The sequence below is a fragment of the Eublepharis macularius genome, chromosome 2 (genome assembly GCF_028583425.1).
Source record: "Eublepharis macularius isolate TG4126 chromosome 2, MPM_Emac_v1.0, whole genome shotgun sequence".
Lineage (NCBI taxonomy): Eukaryota > Metazoa > Chordata > Lepidosauria > Squamata > Eublepharidae > Eublepharis > Eublepharis macularius.
The window spans coordinates 123,155,974-123,182,666 of NC_072791.1; the positions used below are offsets into that span (position 1 = coordinate 123,155,974).

The window sequence follows — 26,693 nt, forward strand, 5'->3', positions numbered from 1 at the left end:
AGACTTTATATGGAGCTTTTAAAAGCTTCAGCAAGTGTCTTCAATTAACTTTCCAAAGAAGGAAGTCTCCAAGGCCCTATCTTAATTTTTAGAAGTTTGGACTTGCTTCTGCTCCCATTTAAATTCATGTCAAAGTTCCCATTGAGTTCAATGAAATTCAAATAAGGACTTTTTTTGTTTCCACAACATCTCTATTCAGATTATTTTCTTCTGCATATTGTATCCAAAGTTGCCATAGTGCGGAGCTGCCAGAAAGTTAGGCAAGAACTGATTTAAACATGTTTTGAAATGGGAAATATAATCTATTTGCACTTAAAATGAATTTCATCGTCTAGAAGATATTAACAATTCTGTACTCCTAATTTTAAAATCATTCTTACACATATACTGGGATTGGGCAAATTAATTCATTTATGGGCGAAGTGCATACTGAAAGAGATCCAGTGCAAATCAGAGCATGTTTTACTGAGGTCTTCATTATAGAATTTTACATTACAATTGTAAAACGGACATTTCTTATTTTATAATATTTAATGTAATAATTTTATTTCAAAACAATTACAACATGTATCTAATTTTATGAACGTTTTCTGCTATGAATTTAATTTTGCATTATAAACTGAATTATAAATCGTTCATCATACTATTTATCTAATAGAGGGAGAAGAAAACTATTTCTAACAGCCCAAACCTATGCTGCAGTGTATAATGGATCACACCATCCCAGAGCAGGGCTTCAGCCCTAATACAATAGCATTATGATTTGTTAGCTTTTATCCTACCTGCATTTCAAAGAGTACAGAGTGAGAAACATCCTCTCACCCCCTGCTTTATCCTCACATCAGCCTCATGAGATACATTAGGCTGAGGAACAGTGGGCAGAACGGGAATTTAAACCTGAGTCTCCCCAGTCCAACCTGCACTAGAATATTAGCTCATCCATCCCGCTCCTTAAAATGTTATGGCAGCAACCATTAATGATTCAGTATCCTCACTTAGTTGACTTGCTTGTTCAGCAAAGTCATGTTATATATGTGGCTTTAGGAAGTAAAGAAGGTATGATGTGTGGTAGAGTTGCTGCTGAGGACTAGCTCAGTATATCTACCAGCAGCCATGGCTCCTGAACATTTGGCATGATGTTCCCATAATGGCTTTGAAAGGTAGAGGAAGCAGAGCTTCAGAATTGGGCCACATTACATGTGACCAATATCAGAGTTTTTCTGTTCTTTTTTGAGTTTTTTCTTGATTAATACCCCATCAAAATATTACTTAATTATGTTTACCATTGTCCCTATATTTGAAAGAATGATTATTATTTCCAGAAAGCATGAGATTTGTGGCAATTTATGAGAATGCCATAATTATGAACCTCAGAATGGCCTCTTGAGTGCCACAGTAATCTATTATTTTTGAAAGGCTGCCTTGGGAAATTTAATTACACTCAAAGTACTATTGTCTACTAAGAAATGTCTTTACTACTTGCAGAAATTGACAGCTACTGGATGTGCTTGTGCATTTTTTGTTAATATTTCTTATATACTCAGATCAGTTTGTGCAAATTGTCCTGGTGAGAATGTGACAAGTGTAAGAAATGGAAAATGAAGGGCATAAATATTTGTGCTTATTTTTGATGAAATACTTTCCAGCAATAAAATACAGTATGCATGTATTTTCATATGCTTTGCATGCCCAAGTCACATTGAAATAATACACACATGTAACCAAGCGCACAGCCGAAGTGAAAAGATGGTTAACTGTGGGTAACATCAAATCTTGTTCTTCTACTACAGACCAATACGGCTACCTACCTGAAACTATGTGTACTGGAGTGTTATATGCTCTTTATTTCATAATCCTTTCATAACCCTTTCTCACATTTTATTTCATAACTTTCTCACATTTTTCTTAATTACAGAAGGATGAACGAATACAGGATACCCAGCCTGATCACAATGAACATCTGCAGAAATTAAGCAGCTGACCAACGTCCTGAGTTAAACTATTAGGTAAGCCATTTAGCTGACCCGAGAGTAAATCTTCCAGACCCACTAGCTTTGCTATTGTATTTCAAACCCGCCCCCGAGCTACCGCTCTCCAATCCTGAACGGCAGATGACCCGACAGCCTCAGTGAAGCGGCAGCAGGCCTGCGCTTCATTGCAGAATGTTTGCAACCAAACCTGCCCCTACCTTCTTTCTCGGCGGAAAGTACCTTAAATCTGAGGTCACCTCGAAAAGGCGTCGCCTTCCTCTAGTCCGAACAGTCAGTTTGCAACCAGAGTGCCTTTCCTTGGGCGGGCTTGAGGGGAGCTGTGGAGGAGGGGCAGAACGCTCGGAAAAGGGGATGAAGGCGGCACGCTGCGCCTCGGAAGTCTGCCAGAAAGACGGGGCGGGGGGCCGGGCGCGTGGGGTGAGCGAGAGTGATCGCCATGACAACTGACCCAGCCAGTCTGTGTGCTCCCGCTGCCATCGTTCGGCCTGAAATCTGTGCTGGGAAGGAGTTGCGGGAAGCGCAGCAGGCACTCGACCCTAGGACGCTCGCTTTGCAGGAGCTCAGCTCATAGGCGCAGTTTTTGTCTGGGAAATACAAACCCGAGAATGGCGTGGCAAGGGAAGTGCTCCATGTGCCAGGTAATGAAAACGCCCCTTTCTTTTCCTCGATCTTTTCTCGGTCAGCCTTGGTGTGCATGCGGGGGGTTTGTCCTGAGCCGACTGCCGGCGTGAGAGTTTGGGATCCCAGGCTCTGAGGAATGATGTCATGCCCCAGCAGTTGCGTTTTCTTTAGCTAACAGGGAGGAAACGGTGGACTTTTCCCACCCCGACGGAATCGATCCTTTTGACTCTTCCTTGACTCTTGTGTTGGAGTTACTTCTTTTTTTTTCTTATATGAAGTATTTCAACTAAAGGGATAGATACTTTCAGAAACGTTGCTGGAGACATGAAGATTACCATCAGCGCTAAATTCCCCGCAGTGATAATGATTACATTTAAGGTAATGATTTTGCTGTGCGGCTTGTTCGTTTCTGGCTTCTGAGCGTTTGCTTAGTTTTTTAGCTGGTTACAAGAGAAAGAAACCCTACGAAGCTTTCGGCAGAATACTAGTACTACTTAGGCTTGTTCCGAGGGGTTTACTCGCAGGAAAGTGTTTTTAGAATTGCACTGTAAATACACTAAAATGAGGACATATGTATATGTATATGTATAACCAAACACATCAGTCCCGCACGTGGGAATCTATGCATTGAAATGGAAGAGTGCATTGTTTGCTTGTTACAAACGCTTCTTTTGTGAATTTGTTTTTCCAAAACTGCCTAATGAGAAGAACTAGAACCACCCATTCAACACTAGCATTTTTTTTTGTATTGCACCTTTTATGTTGCATTACATTTTTGTTGCTGACAATATGGTTTTAAATTAAAGATGTTTCAATAGAAAATAAATTTCTTTTGAGGATTAAAGTAACCTTGTATGTTAAAAGTGCATTAAAATACAAAATATGTGCAGTGTGTGTGTATATATATGCAATCTATTATGGTAAGTTCTAAGCGAGTGCAGATGTAAGTAGAGGCACATTTTACTTTTTCATTCTAGATGCATAGTTCAGTATATAATACAGGAGCTTCAAACTTTGCTTTTAATACAGGAACCTCTGGAAAACAGCAATAATTTACTACTGCAGTATCTAATGAAATCAAACAGTCTAACCTCACCCTGTGAATACTCTTATTATCTTAATATATGTTCAAAATACTGGCCTGATGATTTTATGACTACTCTTTCTAGGGACAGCAAGTAAGAACAAGTTTTCATTGCCCTGCAAGTTGTATGAAGATGGGCTAGAATCCTTAAATAAGCAAGCGCCTTTGAACTTCTGTTAGAAAGTATGGATTTGGGCCAGTGAAACAGTCAAACCACAGTCTGCCAGGCCTTCTCCCCTCATTTATCATAAGAGCCTGGGGTGGGATGTTGGAAATATTCAGGTAATTCATATATTTAGCAGAATCACCATTCAGCAAAATATATAGAGTCAAGTTAGTTTCTGGCTCTTTGCATGTTGGGCAGTGCAAATTTTTAATAACTGAAGTTCAGACAATAGGGAAGATGGGAGAAAAGGGGACATAGGAAATCTTACTGCAATTAAAGGGTGAAGTGTTCCTTTTTCCATCTTGCAGTTTCTGAAGTAGCTTAGAAACTGCTAATGGATTCAGCTCAGGCCTTTGTTTAACATGGTTTAAGTTTTTGACAGATGGACCAGACCACAAGCTTTTAGCTTCCTTCATGGGCATCTCAAACAGAGAGTCTTTTGTATTTCACTACACAATGAAAGACACTTCAGATTGGCTTCAGTGTACTGGCTAGCATAGTTCAGACATGCTGATGGTGGCCTATTTCCACTTTCTCCTAGTATGACTGTGAGAAAGAAAACATGGACTGGATGAAAGTTCTAAAGGCAGCTCAGAGGAAAGTTAGATTTTTTTCTTCTGTCCATGTATTTATGACCATACAAAAATCCAGTCTTCAGAAAAGTTAATTGCAAAAAACTCAGGTACCCCTATCTCAGCCACTGAGGGTAAATATCAGCAGACGGGAATGGAATGTTAAATGACGCAATTGTGCCATAGTATGTATGTACACAGTGGTTTATAATTGCCTACAGTAAGGCAGTATTCTGCTTGTTAATATATTGTTTAGAATCTTTCTCCTCAAACATTAATAATCTCTTTTTCTTTTCTAAAAAGTTCAGTTAACTGGTATCAAGTTGTTGGTGTCAAATTATGTTCAGAAGTTCATATTCTTTTATGAACTCACTGATAGGAAGAGATACAATCTTTATTTTTCAGTGATTCTATCAGATCCACAATGCAACTATGTCACAGTAGCTGGATTTATGCGAATTTACAGTGCAATCCTAAGGAGAGTTATACCCTTCAAAATCCATTGAAGGCAGTGGATTTAGAAGGGTGTAACTCAGTTTAGGATTGCACTGTGAATGCTCTTGAATGTTACTGATACTGAAGTCTTTTAAACAAGTGTACTTAAGTGAAACTGGATTATGGAACTAGTTGGCAGTATTATCACAGGGCACAGTGATTTATAAGAACATATAAACAATGCCACTTGACAATGTAAATTCTAACATTCTGGTAGATCTTTCTAGTTGTTCCATCTCCAGAAAAGGATATTTCAGAGGTAGAAGTGCTTCAGAAAATGGCAACCAGAATAATGTGAGGATTGGAAAACATTTATCAGGAATGGCTTGAAGTCTTTGGTCTTTTTAAGATTGAAAGAAAATCAGTGACTGAGGAGGAGTAGGAGAGGGTTATACATTTACAAATAAGAGGATTGAGATTTTTCTCCCTCTTTCATAATACTAGAACTTGGGTCCACCAAATGAAATGTAGATTGACAGCGGTTCAGGACAGGGGAAAAAATTCTTCACAATTTAATTTATGCAATACACTTTCACAAGATGAAGTGATGACCATTATTGTAGATGGCTTTTTAAACTGAGTAGAAAACTTGTGGAGGATTATTATATCAGTGCAACTTCTCATATAACCTACATGTTCAGAAGCAGTATACCTCTCACCAACAGGAGTAAGCCACCAGGGACGTGAAACTGGCAGGCGGGCTGAAAAACCTTATTCACTGCATTACCTAGGCAACTTCTAGGCAGAAGGAACCACAGGCTTTGCAGCACTATTGCAGCTGGCCAGATACTGCAGCACATTACTGGGGTTTCCAAGCCCAGTGGGATCAGGGGATCTAAGAAGGTACTAAGGGCCTTGTATTGTCTCAGGTGGTCTGATTCCTTAGTCTGAGAAAATGAATTGTGCAGTGCAGGTTGAGCTGCTACAGGCTGCCTGAAAGCCTTGCCAAACTGCCTCCTGGCTTCCTGTTTGGCTGCCAGCCCTGACAAATAGGTGCTGGCGACAAAGAACAGGGGAAGGCTGTTGTCTTCATGCAGCTCAAATGAACTTTCAAGAAGCTGCTGTTAGAAATAAAGTGCTAGAATAGAAGGCCCATTGTTCTGATCCAGCAGAGCAATGTTATAGGGGATAAAGCGTCAGACTAGGATGTGCGAGACCAGATTTGAATCTCCTCACTGCCATGAGAGGTTGCTGGGTGACCTTAGTCCGGCCATGCTCTCTCAGCCTAACCTGTTGTTGTGAGGATAAAGTGGAGGGAGAACGAGTTGCTTGTTTTAATATGCTCTGGGTCTCTGTTAGAGGGATAGGTGGGGTATAATTATCTAAGGAAATAAATCTTAGCTGGGTGGCCTTAGGGAACTCATTATCTTTCAGTGTCATCTTCCCATCTGAAATACAGAGATGATGATAATTTTGACCTAGCATACACTGTTGCAGATTTTACTGTCAATTTCTGTAGTGGCTTGCAAACTTGGGGGAAAGCACTGTATAACTTTCTAAATATTGTTGTAGTATAACTGCACTGTATAACTTTCTAAATATTGTTGTAGTATTGTTGTAGTAAAATTAGACAGCAACACCAAAAAAGAGTACATTGTGCTGGAAAGTACAGGATGAGTTCTCCTTTTTTCCTGTCCTACTCTGTTCTCCTCTGAAGCAGAGGCTCTGAACTGAATCTAGACAGTGCCTGTCCTACCGGCTGACAGTGGGTGATTCTTTGCTTTTACAGAAAGGAACTGAAGGCTCATATTCTCACACATTAGTAATCTTTTGAACTTCCTTTAATATAGTTGACTCTGCTGTAGCACTTTGGCTTAAACCATATCATTAATGATCAGATCAATTTTATTGATAATTGTGTGTGTGATCGGATGTGTATAAAATAAGGGTTAGTGAAGGAGAAATTTCTCTACAGGGAGACCTGTTTCTCCCCCAGTGTTTCCTTCTTTGTTCCCAGTGATAGCATACAGAAGAATAAAAACACAGGGAGTTGCTTCTGATTGCCCTGCTAATGCCACAGACATAGTAGCTAAAGACATTTGGTCATTCAGCCCACTTGCTCTTTATGCTTGAATACCAGGAACAAACCCTCTGGTGCTGTAAGACGGACATACCTCTTTAGGGATGCTATCACATTTTACAAGCTTGGTTCAGTTAAAATATCCTCATTTGATGTTGCTTCATTGTAGGAGTTGAACTCTTGAGTCTTTATTTTAACATCATGTTCTGCATCCTCATGTCAATATTTTTCTGCCCAAAGTGGACAATTTTCAATAATTCAGCAACAGTCTGGAAATCCACCTCAGATTCCAATCTCTCTTCTCTCAGTTGCTTGCGCAAGCTAATGTCACCTCTCTCTTTTTCCTTTCATTGACACTCAGCTGCTTTCAACATTTAACCCTCATCAGTTTTTATCTTTGGTTAATTTTCTGAGTCATATTTTCCTACAGTCCCTAGAAATCCCACCAGTAGATAGAAATCCCTATTTTGTCTGATGGTGGGCCCATTTTGTTGCTTTCATTATTGGTATGGGAGGGTGGCAGTTTTACTGTTTGAAAGAGCAATACATACATTATTGTTTATTTTTTATTTGTTTGCATTATTTATAGTCTGCCTTTTTCACTAAGGCTCAAGTCGGATTACACAGTGTAGGTTAATAAGGTCAATGGCTGGAACATTCAGTAAACAAAAAACAAGCAGAAATCTGATATGGAGCTGAAAATGGCATTCTCTGTCAGATTCAGTGCGAGATTTATGCTAGTGTCTTTTGCCCTCTTTAGGTCACCCAGCTCCAGGGTAAACCACAGAGCTGGCTTCCTTCCCAAGGACAGGAGAGGGTTGATGAGGAACAGTCTTGTCAATGACTTCAGGGAGCATCATGTTCCAAGCTCCTGCCACATCTTCAACAGTATGTTGAGTATGTTGAGAGTATGTTGGGAATTCTAAAATCCCCCAGAGCATTTTTGGACCAGAAGAAGCCATGACTCTCCATAGGTGGACCATTTTAATTAGTCTTCCATTTTTGCAGGGTGTGGAGGTCATATTCATCTTTGCCTTAAGTAGACCATGGTTCAGGTTGAATCTCCAGTCCTGATTGGATTATACATGCCAATTAAATGCATTGTATATAGAAATTGCATTTAAAAAGAAATGATCTAGCTGATACTGATTTTCAGTATCAGCTAGACTATAGCCATTCACAGTGACAATAAGCTGTGACAAAAAGAGGGAAGCCAATTTTGACCATTGGCTGACCTCTAGAACTGCCACTACTCTGCTTAAGAGCTGAGGGTTAAGAAAGTAATAACATTCTGTTCTGCCTTTCTCACTAGCTCTTTAACTAAGTGCAAATGGTAGCTCCAGGAAGAAGTTATTAGAGTTTTTCTGACTTCGCATTTTTCCAGTTCTGGTTGGTTTATAATTTTTGGCTGGAGGTTGAACTTGGAGAAGGGGCTAAGTCTAGAGTTAGATGAATTGGAGGAAAGAAAATTCGTTAGGAACTTGGGAGGAAGAAGATGAGACATTAGCCCTATTCAAACAACATATCCATGGATGGAAGAGAGGGAGTGAAATCATGCACTCAGGTTCTGAGCCTGTGTGGTTAAGTGATATGCATATGTACTATGCTCAGGGCTTTTGGATGTCCTCATGAACATTTGGTTACTGGCCAGTGAGAACTATCCCGTTGCCCAGCCCTATCCATGTTGCACGAGCAGTGCTATTGTGTTAGAAGAGTTGCTGTGGTTTAGTAATTAGAGTATCAGCCAGGATCTGGGAGGCCTAGGTTTGAATCCCTTCTTTGCCATGGAAGCTTGCTGGATGAGCTTGTTTATAATCTGCAAAACAAAACAAAAAAACCCTGTAGCCCACCATATATAATCATGTTAGATTTAGTTTAAATGTTTTGTTTTATGACAAACATTTCAAAACTTTTAAAAAAGCAATTTAAAAATTTAAATTACACTCCCTGAAATATTCTAGATCTTTTTCCCGATTTCTAAGCAGCAGGCACACAATCTCTTTCTGTTTAGTCTTTTTATTACTGGGGAAATTACTGAGAATTTTGAAACATGGAGGCAAACATATTTCTGGATGTTTTGTATGAATTATTGGTTCCCTTGGGCAGAAAATAAAAGCAAACTCCTAGATTCAGTACATAAAAATGAAATTAAATTGAACAGAAATATATTATTTTAATTAGCCAAAAATTCACTCATCTGTTGTTCAGCCAGTATACTTAATGCCAGAAGTCTTACTAAAGATCAAGAAATAATCTTAGCAGTAGTCATGAAACCAAAACTGCTGAACAATTGGCTTTCCCAGAGTTAGTAAAAAAAATAAAACATTTGAGGGTATATTTGGCAAATATTCTCTGCACTTTATGTAAAGGTTAATTTCCCTGTACTACTACAAAAGTTTTAGGTGGAGCCAAGTCTTAGACTACATTCTAATGTAGCTCTGCAAGGAATGGTACAAATCTAGTGTGTGTTATGTGCTGTCAAGTCACCTCTGACCTATGGCAATCCTATGAATGAAAGACCTCCAAAATGTCCTATCATTAACAAACCTGTTCAGATCTTGCAAACTGGAGGACATTTCTCCTTTTATTGAGCCCATCCATCTCACTTTGGATCTTCCTCTTTTCGTACTGTCTTCAACTTTTCTTAGCATTATAGACTTTTCTAGAGAGTCTTGTCTTCTCATGATGTGAACAAAGTACGATAGCCTCAGTTTTGTCATTTTAGCTTCTGGGAAGAATTCAGGCTAGTACTTCATTAAAAAAGTGTAAATACTATACTTCTACCATAATGTTGCTAAGGCCAAAGCTGCATTTCTCCCAGAAGACATTTCTAACCATGAAGATACATTAGGAAAGGCTAGTCCCAGTTCAGAGTTGACCGTAATCTTTTGGCAGTGTAAAGTGAAATCCAGCTGATGTTCCTCTGAAGATCTGTTCTGGTCCAGCATGTTTACCAGATCCTTCAGCTTCTTGGTATTGGTGAGGGTGGTTATTTCAAGATGGCACCACCTGCTTGTGGAGCCTATTCCAATGTTTACTGCTAATTTTTAAACGATAAAGATGGGAACTGCACCCACATGTATATTATATTCAAGTGTGTTGCAGACCTCCCTTTCTTACTGCAGGCAATAGCACTGGGGTAACAAGCAAAAAATGGCTGCCCCTGTAACAAACTGACAGTACTAAGAGAGAACCACTCACAGGAGCCTACAAATACAGATTTATAATCAATACGATTTCAAGTGCATATGCTACACAATGCTTATATCTGTATCTATATCTATATTGGATGACCCGCTACTTCAAGGTTTTCAAATCAATTTGTACATCAATTTCACAGAAATAAAATAAGAGTTCAAAGCTGCGTATTCCTCCTTGGTTTGTAAATTCTCCAAAATTAAAGCAACAGTGTCCCGGATAATTATTCCTCTTCCTCCTTCTTTCTGAAGGATCTCCTCAGTGTATTTCCAAGTATGATACTTAGATGCGGTAGTATCAAGACAGTTATTAATGCCCAATCTGGCTGCTGGCTGGAGGGCTCAGATTTCGTTCACTTGCTTCATCGGGGGCATTACATACCGCTGTAACACATACATATGCATATCACATGGTATCAGTTTAACAAAAAATACAAACTCTTTAAACTCTGTAAATATTTATCCATACCGACCTGCTGCTCTCTTATATTAGTTCATTTTATTCATATCAGAGGTAGGGAACTGGTGGCTGTGTATATTCTCGCGCAGCCTCCCCAGTTCCTATGCGTGCCTCTTATGTAATACATCCTTAACCGTCCCGTTTGACTTAAAGGGACCCTACACATTAACAGTTCTCACGTCAATTTACACTGTAAAAAACAGATTATAACTCCAATTCAGAAGGATCTATTTACAAGAAACAATTTAAAGAAAGTTCATTGTTTAGACCGAATGGTTTAACAGTCTGCAACTCATGAATCCAGAATGCCTCCGAAGAATGACCGATTGATTACGTGCCACCTCAAGAACGGCAACTCTAAAAGACCTCTCATTATGAGCCCTTTCTACGAAGTGTTGAACTAAAGGTGCCTCCAATATTTTGTTCCGAATTTGAGACATATGTTCCAGCATACGAACCTTATGGTACAGCCAACATAAAATAAATCACACTCACATCCAGTTACATATACCGTATTGAGGGTTTGGCAAGTAGCAAATTGTTTCAAGGTCACTTTCTTATCCCCAATGCATAATTCCTGCTCCTCCCAAATCAACCTGCAAACGCTGCAGTGGCCACACCTGAAAGTACCAACAGGGAGTCTAGGTTCATCTTTTGGTTTCCACAAGTCAGCGTGGACTAAGCTATCCTGTAGACTTCTAGTTCTGCGAAGTCCACATATAGGGCTCTGTTCACAACTGTTAAGATCCCCTACGATATGCCAATGACGTTATGATTTTTAAAATCTGATTTGTCAATGGAGTATAATCAAGAGCCCATCTTATTCTATGTATAGGTTGTTGGGTCTTTGCCTCAAAAAGACATGAGCGATCAGTATCTCTAGCTCGTTGAAGAGCTGCCTGAATAACCCTTTGAGGGTAATTCCTATTAACGAAGTCCCTACACACCTTATCACTGTCTTTCTCAAAATCCTGTGCCGTTTAATACGTAATAGTTGTCCAAATGGGATATTCATCTTCAGATGTTATGGATGAAATGACCCATATTCAAGGTATGAGTTACGGTCAGTGCTTTTTATTTTTAAATAAAAATTATTTTTTATGACCATGCCTGTCCAAACTAAAGAGGGAGAATGTCAATTACCAAAGCGCCTTAAAGGCGCCTCTTCCTTTGTTCCTCCAATATCCGACCACCAAGTAGAGACTCATACCTTGAATATGGGTCATTACATCCACAACATCTGAAGATGAATATTCCTTTTGGACAACTATTACGTATTAAACGGAATTCGACGGTAGCACAGGATTTTGAGAAAGACAGTGATAAGGTGTGTAGGGACTTGGTTAATAGGAACACTGTTGCTTTAATTTTGGAGAATTTACAAACCAAGGAGGAATACACAGCTTTGAACTCTTATTTTATTTCTGTGAAATTGATGTATAAATTGATTTGAAAACCTTGAAGTAGCGAGTCATCCAATATAGATATAGATATAAGCATTGTGTAGCATATGCACTTGAAATCGTATTGATTATAAATCTGTATTTGTAGGCTCCTGTGAGTGGTTCTCTACTAGCACTGGGGTGGCAAATTTTGGATAACTTCGCTATCACTTTGTAGTGGGCATGAGTTACTTTCATAGAGATGTGAAGTTGAGAGACTCAACAAACCATTCCTTTAAATCTGTATTTTCTCCTGGGAAACTTGAGAAAACAAGGATAAATGTACAACAGAATGAATGCAGAAATTGCTCACAAATGTAAATGACATATTGCTAGGATAGATTGAAACTAAATTGCTCAGAATAATTGCTTTTGTAAATATGACAAATATATAGGGGCAATGTTAAAGTTTCCTTGGTTGATGACTAACTAGATATTTTTAAGCCTACTGAAATCTATGGGTTTAGGCACATTTAGTTTTGCATAGGATATAAATTTTGCCTCTCATAGCTTACCTAGCAAATAACACAAAGCACAGTTCTAGTACTTCTTCAATATAATTTCCATATGTTTATTCATGCATACTAAATGTAGTTTACACCTGTGTGTCTATAATATTACTGATGGGAAATGAAAAACATGATTAAATCATAATATTTTTATAGCCAATTCAGGAAAAAAATGGTACCTTGTTGGATGAGCTACAGACATCCAAAGTAAAATGTAGTTAGTGACAGAGCTTCTACTCTAATGTATTCATTGGTAGGAATGGGCTAGTGTTTGAGAAAAGCAGGGCCGGTCATACTGCTGCCTCATTTCTATGAATGAAATAAGTGAATTGGACAGTTAAATGGCAACATTTTCGGTCACTTTTGAAGCGAGTAGGTATGTTGGACAGTATTATGGATACATGACCGCTAAGCGTATAACCCTAAATGGAGTTGCTTGGAAGTAAGTTCCAGGCAAATGAATTGGATTCATCCTAGTATGGTTGCTTAACAATGCTAGAATGCTAATTTAAATAACTAACAGTGCAATCCTAAGAAGAGTTACTCCAGTCTAAACCCATTGAAACCAATGCACTTAGACTGGAGTAACTCAGTTTAGGATTGTGCTGTCAGAAACTGGAAGATGTTTGTCATCTGCCTAGCCCAGTCATTTGTCAAGAGCATTGCAAGCTTTCATCTTTCTCTACTAGCGAAGCTAAACCCGTTATAAGAAGAGGATTGAGAAAAGCCTTCCCTCATTTAAAATGCCAGGGTCAGACAGAGTGCTGTATACTGTGGTTGGGGCAAACAGGAAGCATAATTTAATATGCAAGGCCATCTGTAGACTTCTCCAGGTCCACAGAAGTACATAGATGAGAGCAGACTAGTATTCAGCTCATGGTCTTTCCAACTATGGGAATAAGCATTTAGGAATTATGAGGCAGGTGTGGGTTAGTGGGGGTTTATCAGTGGGCTGGGAGAGTTGAAGCAGATAGAATAGTTGTTTCTTACAATGGAAGCAGTGTGTGGAGGGGTCTGTTAATGCTAATCACTGATCTCTGTTCTTGCCTGTATGACTTTGGCCTGTTTCCTTTGGTGAACTTCTGACATCAGTTGCTGTGGTGATAGAAAGCAGGCTCTTGGAACAGGCATCGAGTAGATGAAGTTCTGGCATTTTTCACACACATTTGTTACAATTTAGGTTTCTGGTACAGATCTTAAAACGATTTCAGATTTTACTTTAAAAAAAGATCCAGATTGAAAGTAAATTTAGTGCCTCAGAAATGGAAGAACTAATAGATTTGGCTGACTCAAGACAGGCAGCATGCAGGTTGCTTGTAAAATTTCTTCCTCGACAAGTGTTGTTAATGAGCATCCATTGTGGGCTTGGGTTGCCACCCAGAGAGTTCTAGGAGAACCTGGGAGGTGTGATAGAGTGTTTCGCCTTCTTTGTAGCTAGTTTTTGCAATAGTTCAGCTTCAGCCATTTTGCATTTTTAGGCATGATGGAAAAAACTAGGAGGTGGAGCCAACCTTAAAATGTCAGGGAGCGAGGTTATGCATAATTCTAATAGTCACTCTTAGTATTTCTGAGAGAAGCTCTTCTTAACAGGATGTCTTTTAAAATGAACATACTGTTTAAAAATATTTTCTTGCACACGCAGAATTTACTCAGTGAAGGTCTTTGTGCTGTGGTGGCAGCTGCTACCGCAGCAGTGTTTTTTTTTTAATCTTCAAAGCTAACCAGATCTCCAGTGGCCAATCAAAAGCCAAGTTCCATGTGGTCCTGTCCACTTTCTAAAAACACTTGCTGGATGCTAAGAAAGGTGTTGGCAGGTGTCACCTTGGGGACCCCTGGACTAGGATCTTGGAAACCTAGGACACAGGGCTGACACGGCATAATCTGGCTTTGCCAGTTGCCCTGGTTGGCCCCTGCATTGGATCTGGGAGCTGAATTCTGCTGGGCTGGATTATCTGGCTGCAGCAAGCAGTTGTAGTGGCAAGAGAGCAGGCATGGAGCTGCCAAGCTCCATGCCTCCGCTTCAGGAGAGCAGCATGAGGCTAGCAGTGTGGAGGAGGAGGTTTCCCCTCCTGTCCAAGCTCCAAAAGAGCCCTGCCAATAGGTTGCTTTTGCGTCAGGCCATCCCCAACCCCCTGGACATTATTCCCCATAACAAATGATGGCCAGTTAAACCCAGGATTTAATCTGACCCAGATTTCAGGAATCTCATATTTTTCCCTTTAATTAAACCTAGATTTGGATCACCCAGATTTTTTTGGTGCATACCCCTATCAATCACCCTCTTTTGGTGCTGGAAAGTGCCATCAAGTCATAGCTGATATATGATTACTCCTGCTGGAGTTTTCAAGGCAAGAGTCTAACCGAGTGGTTTGCCATTGCCCGCCTCTGCAACCCTGGTCTTCTCTGGAAGTCTTCCATTCAATAACTAACCAAGGCCAACCCTGCTTATGTTCTGAGATCTTATGAAATTGGGCTTGCCTGGGTTGTCCAGGTCTGGGCCACCCTCCTTTAACATAGTTTATTTCTTAGGGTTGTCGTGAGAATAAAAGGGTGGAGGGGAGACTGACCTGTGCTACTCTGGGCTCCTTGGAGGAAAGATAGAATAAAAATGACCACCCCCCCTTCCATGTATTCCAGGCCTGACATTTGCCCTTAACAACTGACCACAGAGATGTACCACTGTGTGTAGAATATTTTCAATATGCTCACATTGTTATAAACACCTCACTGGCACCATGCCTTTGCTAATTTTTTGTGCCTCTGTAGGAGATACTGGGCCAGGTTGGACTGTTATAACAGTGGGGCTAAGGAAGTTGATGTGAACTTGAATATGGATGTCTCACACAACTTTTGGTGAGAATTTGCAGTTTAGAGCAATGCTTCTCCTTTTTACTTTGAATAAGTTTACATTATTTCCCTTAACATGTCTAAACACTTGCCATCATATAGGATGCGATGGTGCTGCTAACAACATTCCCATTACTTGCACTGTAGTCATGGTAGGAAATATGGCAGTTTGAAATACACATTCCATGGTTCCTTGTGCTGCACTGTACATCCAACCCATAGCATGGTGTAGATTGTGCAAGACTGTTATAAATTAGCAGGCCACTAATATAGAACTGAACTGTCCATTTGTTCCTGGACAAATACAGTTTATCGAATTGCTGGCTTTACCCCATGCTTTCTGACAGCAGACTCTGAAAGAAATACAGACAATAAGCAGCTGTGGATCTTTCCCATGTCTGCTACAGGAGACTTCTGTTTCACTCCAGCAAAACATCTATCGTTAAGAACAAGAGCTTTTTTTGAGACAGGATAAGGACATTAAGCTTTGGTTCAGTGACGTTTGGACAGATAACTCTTTTCAAATCCTACCAGCTTCTGACTGCAGTCCTGTGCATGTTTACTTGGAAGTAAGTATAATTTAATTCACTGGCACATCAAAGTAAGCATGCTCAGGATGGTATTGTAAAAAAGAATGGGGATCTTCATATGTATAAAAGCAACCAGAAATACCTGCCAGTTGTGCCTGTCCTTAGTTTCTTCTTGAGTCTCACACATGCAGTAAGAAGTAGTTTAGTTCTTGAAGGACTAAGTTGGCTTTTCACTCGTTCTTTGGGTAGGATGTGAGTGTGATTTAGATAGGGATTGCAGTGTGGGAAAGGGATTTTAAAAATTCTGCCACAACATTTTTCTGGCTTCAGATGGTTGAGGCTTTTGTTTGGCCCATTGTGAAAAATTTACAGGCAACACACTGGGAACCTGTTTTTTTCCTGAACAGAGCAAAACCTCTCTCTCTCTCTCTCTCTCTCTCTCTCTCTCTCTCTCTCTCTCTGTCTCTCTCTCTGTCTCTCTCTCTCTCTGTGTGTGCGCGTGTGCGCCGAAAGGTTAACTCCATCCCCTAGACTAGATGTTTCCTCCAAACTGGGGTACCCCATGGTTGTCATTTATCAAGTTAAAAAACCCTCTTTATTCCCCTTTGTACATGAAAGACTTCTAAAATGTAACGTTTGGATGGGCCTGCATGAGAGTGTTTCCTACTTCCAGTTGGGTTCTGCATTCTTAAAAGCTTACTTTATTTCTCAGTCTCGTATATCTCGAGCTTCTTGAGCTTGGGCACCTATCCCAAAATTATTGTATCTTCCCAAACTCATTCCAACTACCTGTTTGGCAGGAGAGTGCAAAGAGATTCTTGAGTGCTACGATATTGCTGAATGTGTCAACCTGCAGATTATGGCAATGAGATACAATGCTTTTGAGTGTTAACCCCTTGCCCTGGCTACCTCATCAGCTCAATTTTCTTGCCTGGCATTTATTTGGAAGTCAGGAATTGACCATCCTCTTTCCACAACTACTGCTTGCAGAGCTTAGAGAAGGAGAGGACTGCAATCCAGCCCATTTAAAAGACTATAAGCCAGTTTACTGGGATGTTAGAGTGGGCATATCCCAAGCCCTCAAATTGTTGAGTGAACTGGCCTCACTCCCTGACTTTTTAAAAGGGCTTAGTATGTAGGTAGCCTCAGTAGCTCAGTTCCCTTTTAGGACACACGAGCTTATTTTGCCTTGACACTATCTAATTCAAACTATCTTTCACTTTTGATTGAGGTATGTAAAACAGAGTCCTGTATTCATCCTGCGCCTAGTGGCTTTATTTTTGGGCTTAGTTGCCCATTTGGAGGGAATAATTCAGAAAGAGAGCCCAGTGTGAACCCTGATACAAGAATCCAAGCCCTATGCAGATGAGCACTTGCTTGTGGCCGAAACTAATAACAGACGTTATAAGAGAAGTGCCTTCAGACACAATACTACCTAGTTTTTGTACTTGTGGACTGCACCAAAGTCAGAACTAGTGAAAGTGTGTGAAGAAGTCAACGTATGATATTTCTGGGGGAGTCGGACCACCACCAGCACATTCTAATCCTTCTTACAGGAAGACATCAAGGAAAACTTAATACAAGTGTCAGACTTGACATTCATGCTGTGACTGGTCTTTGTTTTTCTACTATACTGTCCTGTTTATTTTCTAGTAGAACACATATTAAGAGCTAGAAGCCCTGCTGGTTTTCATTTACTGCTGGCTGATTTGGATGGACAGTAGAAAACTAATCTAAACACTGTTGTTGTGTTGTGTAAGTAGGGCCTGTTATAGAGGCATTTGGTATTTCCTGGAGATTTAGAACCAGCTGGAAGAAAGTGATTGGCTTAACTGAAGCCAAGGGCAATCAATCCCAGCTTGCAATTAAAAATTCCCCATGATTGTTCTACAGTAGCAGTTTCCAAAGGCTGTAGACTCCTTGGCTCAAGTTTAAAATATTTTATATACTTCCATGTTTAAAAGATTATCTGCATTCTCCTTTCACACTTTAGCCTTTTCAGGGTAACACATCCTTGTTCAAAGGCAGTATGATATCCAGTTCCTGGGGATCCATGTATTGTCATTATTGGGAAGTGGGGTGGAATCATACATAGTGACCTGATCACTGACTGATCTCCATGTGTTGATTGGTTCTGCTTGAATACAGTCTATTCATGTGTAGGTACAGGTATGTATATGCATAGTTTGTACATACTGAGGGAATCAATGCAGAGAGGACTGGGAGTGAGGACAGGAAGTGCGAGCTATGTGATGTGCTAATTATACATTCTGAATGAATGGAGACCCACACCGCATGTATAGCTTGCATTTTTGTATTGTACTTTTTAAAAGCTGATGCATGCTCCAGCTCACAATCATAATGTACTCAACTTCCAAACAGCACTTGCCAGGAAGCTGAATTGGCTAATGTCACAACAACATAGCCTAGAGAAGCCTCCTGCCAGCCACTTTCACTTTACGTAAAATCATGGCTGAAGTCTCAAGGTGACAGAAAGCCTGCGTTGTGTGTATTATGAAGTTTTTTGTGCTCCATCGTGAAGCCAGTTTGTTTAAACTATCTCTTCTGTAGGTGGAGGTCCGAACTAGATGAGTTGCGCAAGATTCATGATTGGATTTCCCACCCCCTAAACTGCATTCCCACCCCCTAAACTGTGGGAGGAGATGTGGATTGGTGTTGGGCAAGAGGGGTTAGCCATTTCCTTACAACATTTTCTTAATGTAAACTGCCCTTCTTCTGATGCCATTGCCTGGGTAAGGAAAACACATGTTTTTCCATGTTTTCATTATCAAAGTAAATAGTGCTGTAAGAAATTTAATGAGAGTACAGATCCAGTTATGGATCTCCAACATCTCTAGCTTGGCCTTGAGCACTGGGTCATAACAGGAATGGGAGTTGTCATGCATCATTAGTAAACAGAAATCATCCTAGAAAACTTCAAGAGCAACTGTTTGGTTGGTCATCCTTAAATAGTATGCTTTTACTATTGTGCAACAGTGATTGTAATGTTTTGCAAGTATATCGTTTAGATTTTATTTCGGCTTTTTCATGTGGTGTTTTTGATATTTGTTGCTGTGAGTTTAAATGCAGTCTGCTGAGGAAAGAAAGGGGGCTGGGTGGGTGAATGGGGTGTGCTGTTATTGGATGATAGGGGACAGACTGAACCGCACTTTTTAGTCATTGTGCTGAGAGAAAGTGTTCATTTTGATTAAGTTAGGCAAACTGTGGAAGTCTGAAAGGGGTTTTATTCTAGTTAAGTAAGGTAAACTGTGGAAATCTGAGATCTTAATTCTATCTAAATTAGGCAAACTGTGTGAGAGCCTGGGTTGGTCTGTATATCTGACAGAGAGATTATCTTATTGTAGTCAGGCAAGGTTTGTGGAAAGGCATGTGTGAATCTTGTGTTGGTGTGGATGAGATGAGAGTTTACTCTTCTAGTGAAGATCTGTGTGGAAAATTAGTTGGCGTGATTGAGTCTGTGAATATACTTTTAAGAAGAGATATTATATATGACACCACCAAGCTCAAGAACTATTCTGAGAACAATACGCTGATCAGAACTCTGCAATCATCACGCTTACATTTTTTCAAATTAATTCTACTTTTGTTTAAGCAAGAAAAGCTCCCTTTCCACTCCCCCGCCACAACTACCTTGTGACTTGACCATTCTGTCAATCTGCCACCTACAACAAGTAGGATTACCAGTCCCCTGGTGGGGGCGGGGGATTCCTCGCTCCCAACCTCTGCCCACTGTCACCTGGCCAGATAAGGGTGCCAGGTCCCTATACCCTCCCAGCAGGAGTGGGAGGATATGGCACTTAACTTCATGCCAGTGGTGAGGTTTTCTTTGCATGCACGCAGAATGCACGCGCACTCCAGCACCTGTGCAGTGATGTCACTTCCAGAAGTGATGTCATCACACCAGCCATGGGAGCGCTCCCATGCTCCATGTGGGGCCAAATTGGCCTGTTTGGGGCCCAAATCAGCCCCAAACAAAGCACAGGAACGCTCCCATGGCTGGCGTGACGACGTCACTTCCAGAAGTAATGTTGCCGCACCTGTTGGAAGTGCGCGTGGGTGTGCATTCCTGAGATGCCTGCCAGTGGCAGGCAACCTCCAGGAGCTTGCCACCTCTCACTGGCCACTGGTGGATCAGTGGGCAAGGTGGCAAATCCCCAGCAGGCACCTGGGAACCCTGCAGCCAGGGGGGAAGGGCATGCAGAATGACCCCAGGAGCCCTGCAGCATGCTCCTGCATGCTCTGGAGGACTTCCTTTTTGTGCTAGGAATGACATAATCCTCAGCGCAACAAGGAAGTCCTCCAGAGCGCATGCCCCACCCCGTTTCACAGTTTGGGTGCCAGGGGACCTGGCAATCCTAATAACAAGCTTTTGGGGGCAAAGGCCTTTGGGGGTAGCAAAAACCTTTTGTGGAAGTCAGGGAGGCAGCAATATAAAGGTCACAAACACAGAGGGAAAGGTGTTGTCAAGGTAAAAGCTTGGGGTAAAGTAGGGAACACCTGAAATTCTGCGGGAGCGGAAACAAAAAGGGTGTTGGGTATGACTGGATCCCTCCTAAGGTACAAGTTTAAGGTAAAGTAAGGAGGAGCTAGATTAAAGCTCCAAAGGCAAAGGTTTTAAAAGATAATTAAAATTAAGCAACTCATTACAGTGATGTCATAGGCATTATTTTCCAATAGGTCCCTTGATGATGGTGACTGAGGGCCAAGCTACACATGACGAATGACACTTGAACGGCAAGTGGATTGAGTGGAGGGCAAGTGAACAGGGAGAAATACACTTGCTGTTCAAGTGTCATTCGTCATGTGTAGCTTGGCCCTGAGGCCCCATTCTAAGTTAACAGGTGGTCGTTGCAAGCCTGGTTTGTTGCTGTTCGTCAAGCCAGACAATCTGGCACCTGCAATCAATTCCCTTGGCAACCGGAGGCAGGGACTGCATGAACTCTGTCTGAACTCCTGCTGTTGCCCTGGAAACCCCAATCTAAACCCAATTTAGCTTGATAGGCAGGTCTTCCTTCCAAGTGTGGACTGGAGCTCCAAATTTGTTACAAGAGTAAAAGACCGGGGCGTGGGGGCTCCCAGCTCTGGCTTTCAGGGAGAGACAGCTGCTGTTAGAGAGACAGGGTGAGTGCATTGGAGCTTGAATTTTCTTTGTGTGTGGTGGGATAGAGATCTACCCCTTCAAGTTCCAGGGCTGTTGCCTGGCTCTGGGGCCAAGCTATTATTTATTATTGGTACATTTCCTGTCTGCTCAGGTAGGGTTTCTGGGAGTGGTGTGGTGGGGATCTTGATGGCTGGAGGAGAGCCTGCTGGCCCCCACAAACAACGAACATGTTCATGAACAGGTCATGTTCATCAATGTTCGTTGTTCGTGGATGGCAACTAACAACGAACACCATGTTCGAGTTTTTTGTCTGTTCGTGCCCAGGTCTAATCATGACATCACATTCCAGACAACGCTGGAAATGGAAATAGCTTTGCTAAATAGAAACAATTGCTCTTCCTTAACAGTAACACATTATAGTTTAAATGCTGGCAAAATACAATATTCCTGAAACAGAAGGGCTTATTTATAGGAATTCATTTGGATCGTATGCAGTAGATTAGTGCATTTATTGCACTGTATCCTGACAGTCTGCATGGTCCAGTTTTTGAGGGGGAAGAAAAGCAGATGGTATTCTAGAGAGCATTCAAGCGTTCTTGGCCAAAGCTCAAGAGCAGGCAGATGAAACAGTTCATGAGCTGGATATAAACCATACACACTTAATGTCTTATGGGTCTGGACCTTTTAAAGTAATGTGTCCAGGATAGGAGCGTCAAAGTCTGGATTTGCAACTTCATATAATAGGCAATCAGCTCTCAGAGGTATTTTGTAGATTGTACAGGATCTCCCAAGGCTTAACTAGATGAGATACTGGTAACTGGGTCTCCCAGTTGCAATTTCCTCAACAAGCAGATGTTGGGTCCCCTAAGCAAGGCTACAGCAACCTATTTTTTCCCCTAAAACAGTTTGGAAATACTGAGTTAGCTCAAAGACTGAAGCAGGTGTTAGACTTTTGTTCTAGCACTGTGGCACTGATCCAAATAATGTTCAAGGGCGCACCCTTGCAGCTGCTTTTTGATGAAGTTGAAAATGCAGGTTGACCTATTCACAGATGATCTACATCTTTCTTAGTTAAGCTCAATTTATGGGGTTTTTTTGTAGTAACACTGTTCAATAAAATTGGATTCTCCATCCGCTGCTATTTCGAGCCATAATTTTTTCCAGAAGCAGGGTCTAAGATGTAGCCCTTGGATGGTTCAAGGTCTGCCAGAAATGACCCAAAGTACTGCAGCAGAAAGCTAAATCGTTAGATTTCTGAGATCTGAACTTGAGGAGGTAAGAGTGTTCTGAATGTATCCAAGAATTGGTAAAGAAGAGCTGGTAGAAACAGAAATTCAGGATTACTAGAAAGCAAGAGGGCAAAACAGTTCAGAATGCTGGAAGCTCCAGAAATACATGCTGTTGAAACAAGGGGACCAACTTGCACTATTTCACAGGCGAAAGCTAACTGACCATACATCATCATAAATACAAAGCTTAGCCAGTCTGCAAATGGCCTACTGAGGGTCATTCATTAGAGGTCACTGCTGTCTCTTTATGAGCCTTTAATGCACAAAACGGTTTGTATCTCTAGCTTATTTGTGTTGCTGATTGGCTCACTGGTCCCGCTGCTGCTACTGTTGCCGAGTCAGAGTGCCCTAGTGGTTCAAGAATGGCATACCTCACCATTGTGCTTGAATAGAGGTGAGAGATTAGAATAAACGTTTTGCTACTTACGAAATGGGATTTACGAGTCCTGTTTTCAAATTACAGAAAGGTTTAATTTAGCTATGGTCAACTCAGACTGCCTGGGATTTCTTATGATGTGGGTCCACTAGTCTGGGTGTTTTCTAATTTACTGATAATTTTTTATTTGCTGCTGCTGTGGAAGTGACAGGGCCCTGAGTACGTAGTAGCATTTATTGGGTTTTCAGTACTTCACATTAAAAATGTTTTGTAATATGGATACCATTTGATAATGTGCAAGTAAACATTTACATTCACTGAAAAATGCTGTACAAAGATGATAGCAGCTTTCTTTATGGTATTTAAATTGTGAAGGCAATTTCTCACAAATGATCCATCATTCTAGACTACAAGTGATGAATGTATGTGTGTGTTTGCCCTGACCTACTCTCCATGGTGTACTGACAGATCTATCTAGGCTCATTGGCTATGACGTATTATTTTAGCTAATACACAGTGCAAGTCAAATACAATACAATCAACAGGTAGGACATTCATTGAGCGGGTACAATAATGAACAATATTTAGTGCATTCAGTGAAAACAGATACAATAGGCTACAGTAACAGAAAATTTGAAGATAAGTGTCAGGCTTTGTCGGGCCTGGCTCACCAGTCCGCTGCTCTGCTGTGCTGCCCTGTCAACTCACCAAAGGGGATGTCTTCCCTTAGCCTCAGAGTTAGGGTAGGGGAAGGGATTGCACCACTGTGTTCCTCCCCCTACCTGGTTGTACGTGCCTCTCTGCAGCCAGGGTGACATCAACACTCCTCATCCTTCCCCTCACCGGGATGAGCTCCTTTATACCCCTCTGGCTCCCTCCCCTCTCCCCTCCATCTAGTCCCCTCCTTGGGTCTGCTGGCTGTCTTCCCATGTTGCCCATTGGCCCTGCGGGCATCTCTCTTGACTTTAACTTTTATCTACTCCCACTTTTCTTTAAAAAGTTACCTTTTTTTTTATATGAACAGCCCCGTGGCACAGAGTGGTAAGCTGCAGTACTGCAGTCCATGCTCTGCTCACGACCTGAGTTCGATCCTGGCAGAAGCCAGGTTCAAGTAGCTGGCTCAAGGTTGACTCAGCCTTCCATCCTTCCGAGGTCAGTAAAATGAATACCTAGTTTCCTGGGGGTAAAATGTAGGTGACTGGGGAAGGCAATGACAAACCACCCCATAACAAGTCTGCCAAGAAAACGTCATGATGCGACGTCCCCCTATGGGTCAGTAATGACTCGGTGCTTGCACCTTACCTTTTTTTCTTGAATATATGCGTATATAATTACATTTTTATTTAAAATATGTATATATGCAGGTATCCCAGAACTTAAGGCAGATAACGACAATGTAAAAAACAATACAAAACAATTTAATAAAACAAACATTAAAACACATTAAAAACAATACAAAAATGTATACCTCAACTGATAGGATATTTTCCCAATGCATAAAGCACACAGTAAAAATAATATAAATATTAAGCATTTTTCTGAGAATACAATAGTTGCTAAAACTTAATTTTTTAAATTTTGGGCACAATCCTGTCAAAGCAAAGTCCTATCAATTTTATCTGGAAAGGAGCATTAAGAAGTTCTTTGTCTCATAGAACTTAAGGTGTATAACATAGCGAAATTAGAGGTTATGTTAGATTTCTGAAAAGCTTGAGAACTTTGCTGTAATTCGTTTGAGCTGATTATTAAGGACTGAAACAGGTATGCATTTTTAAAGCATGTTAGATGTGGTTTGAATACACTGAGGGTTTTTTCCAGGTCAGAGACTGTGTTTCAATTTCTTTCCATGACACCTCTCTCTGTTTTATCAGTAGGGCTGAGTTAGGAAATACAAGGCATCGGAGTTTTGTTTAGAAAACAATAGAATGTGATATTTTTGTATCTTTTGTCTTTGTGTGTGTGTGCTTTTGCAGGGGAAAAGAGGGTTGTTGTAAATTTTTCTGATGGTTTCTTGTATCTGTGGAGTTATATATTTCCCTTCAGATGCAAATCAATCTGACTCTGCATGTGCATTTCCAAAGCACCACTGGCAGTGAAATGTCTGAAGAACCATGAGTCAAGGGACATTCCATGCATACCACAGTAATGGAGCAAAAGTCAAAAAGAAAATGTTTTGGTAGACATTATTTATTGGAGAAGAAATGTCCAGATTGACTTTGGGGTCTAGGTTTTCTTTCTGTTGATATAAAGTAGACTCCAAATATTTTAATTTTTTTCCCTTTCATATCAAGATTTTTATTATACTTTAAAATATACGTATGCTTGCTAATAATATGTTTTAGACTTTCCTTAGATATTGTAATGTCATTGCCTGTATAAGAAAGTCAGGTTATCTTGTAATGGCTCGTTTGCTTTTAACCATGACATTAGCAAGACTGAATCAGATCCTATCCCAAGACTGAAATATCAGGATGGTACTTATAATCAAAGAAATAAACACTATTGCTCTACCTCTGGGATCACTCAATATTTTGGCTGCTGCTGTCTGTGTCCTGGCCCAGTGTCTGAATGAGCTGGTCAGGTGGCTGAGGGAGAATGTCTGAAGCTGAAAAGAGATAACAGAGCTGGCTGGAAGGGCTACTGCTTTAAATGGGATTGTTCGTCCTAACATTAATTTTTTTTTAATGAAATTTTATTGGATGGGTTAACATACAATCAAATTAAAAGCAACTACATTTCTTTTCAGTTCCCATAAGTATATGTTCCCCACCCCCTCCCCTCCCCCTTTTCAATGTTGACTTCCAACAGCACTCCAACCCCCTGTTTTCTGATCGTATTTCTACACTATAATTATTAGTCTGTTACTACTGGTAAAGATCTAAAGTATATCTTATCTTATTTAATATACTTCAAAAGACCACAATTGTCCTTTAACATCCCATTTTCTTTCTAAGTACTTCTCAGAGCGGGACCACAAGTGATGTCTGACACAGGTTGGACACTAGTCAGCTTCCCTCAAGTTTTGATGGGAAATGTAGGCATCCCGGTCTTGCAGCTTGACTCTCTGACTGCTGTCCAATGGACTTTTCAACTGTCACTTGTTCAACATTCCGCTAAGCTGCCTACATTTCCCATCAAAACTTGAGGGAAGCTGGCAAGTGTCCAACCTGTGTCAGGCGTCACTTGTGGTCCCACTCTCATTTTCTTCCAATCTTCGAAAAATCCCTTTGGGTCTTGGTCTCTCAATTTTCTCGTTAATTTGTCCATTTCAGCCATGTACAACAGTTTTCGTATCCATTCTTCAGTTTCAGGTGTTTCTTCTCTCTTCCAGTATTGTGCATATAATATTCTTGCCGCTGTTATCATATAGTACAATAATATCCTATCATTTCTATTAACGTCTTCCAAATGTAAAGATAACAGCAACATTTCTGGATTTTTAACAACATTATACTGGAGTATTAAAGACATCTCGGCACATATTCTAGCCCAAAAGTCTCTAGCCTTGCCACAAGTCCACTACATATGTTCTTCCTAACATTAATACCGTGCAGCTTTCACTGAAAGATGCTGTTCAAAGGGTTTGTGAATCTTGTTGGCTCCTGGCCTCCTGCTGGAGAAACAAGTATCCCTGTAACAAGTGAAAAATGCTTTCCCCCCAGCAACACTTAGCAAGAAAGCTGGATCCTTATTTTCAAATGTCTGATCTGTCCATGCTGATCCATACTTCAGTAACCTTAAGGCTAGATTACTGTAGACCCTCTGCATGGGGCTGACCTTTAAGATGATCTGGAAATTGCATATAGCGGAAAATGTGGCAGCCTGTTTGTTATCTTTGGCTCACTAACTGGACCATTTCACTCCTATTCTGAGGTTCTTTCACTGTCTGCCAATTAGTTTCTGGGTCCAATTCAAGGCATTGATGCTTACCTTTAAATCCCTTCCTGACTTGGGCCCTCACATTTGAAGAGC

At 40.8% G+C, this 26,693-nt stretch overlaps 1 protein-coding gene across 4 annotated transcripts in view; it reads left to right on the top strand.

Moving 5' to 3' along the window:
- Window positions 1-26,693, top strand: part of DENND2B (DENN domain containing 2B) — a 233,650-nt gene that overhangs the window by 45,140 nt on the left and 161,817 nt on the right. Inside the window, exon 2 of one of the 4 annotated variants that reach the window (XM_054970816.1) lies at window positions 1,916-2,006. The gene's annotated coding sequence lies outside the window, so the exon portion shown is untranslated. Of the gene's footprint in view, window positions 1-1,915; window positions 2,007-2,412; window positions 2,630-26,693 lie in introns of those variants that run through there. The other 3 variants (XM_054970815.1, XM_054970817.1, XM_054970818.1) reach the window with 3 other exon arrangements.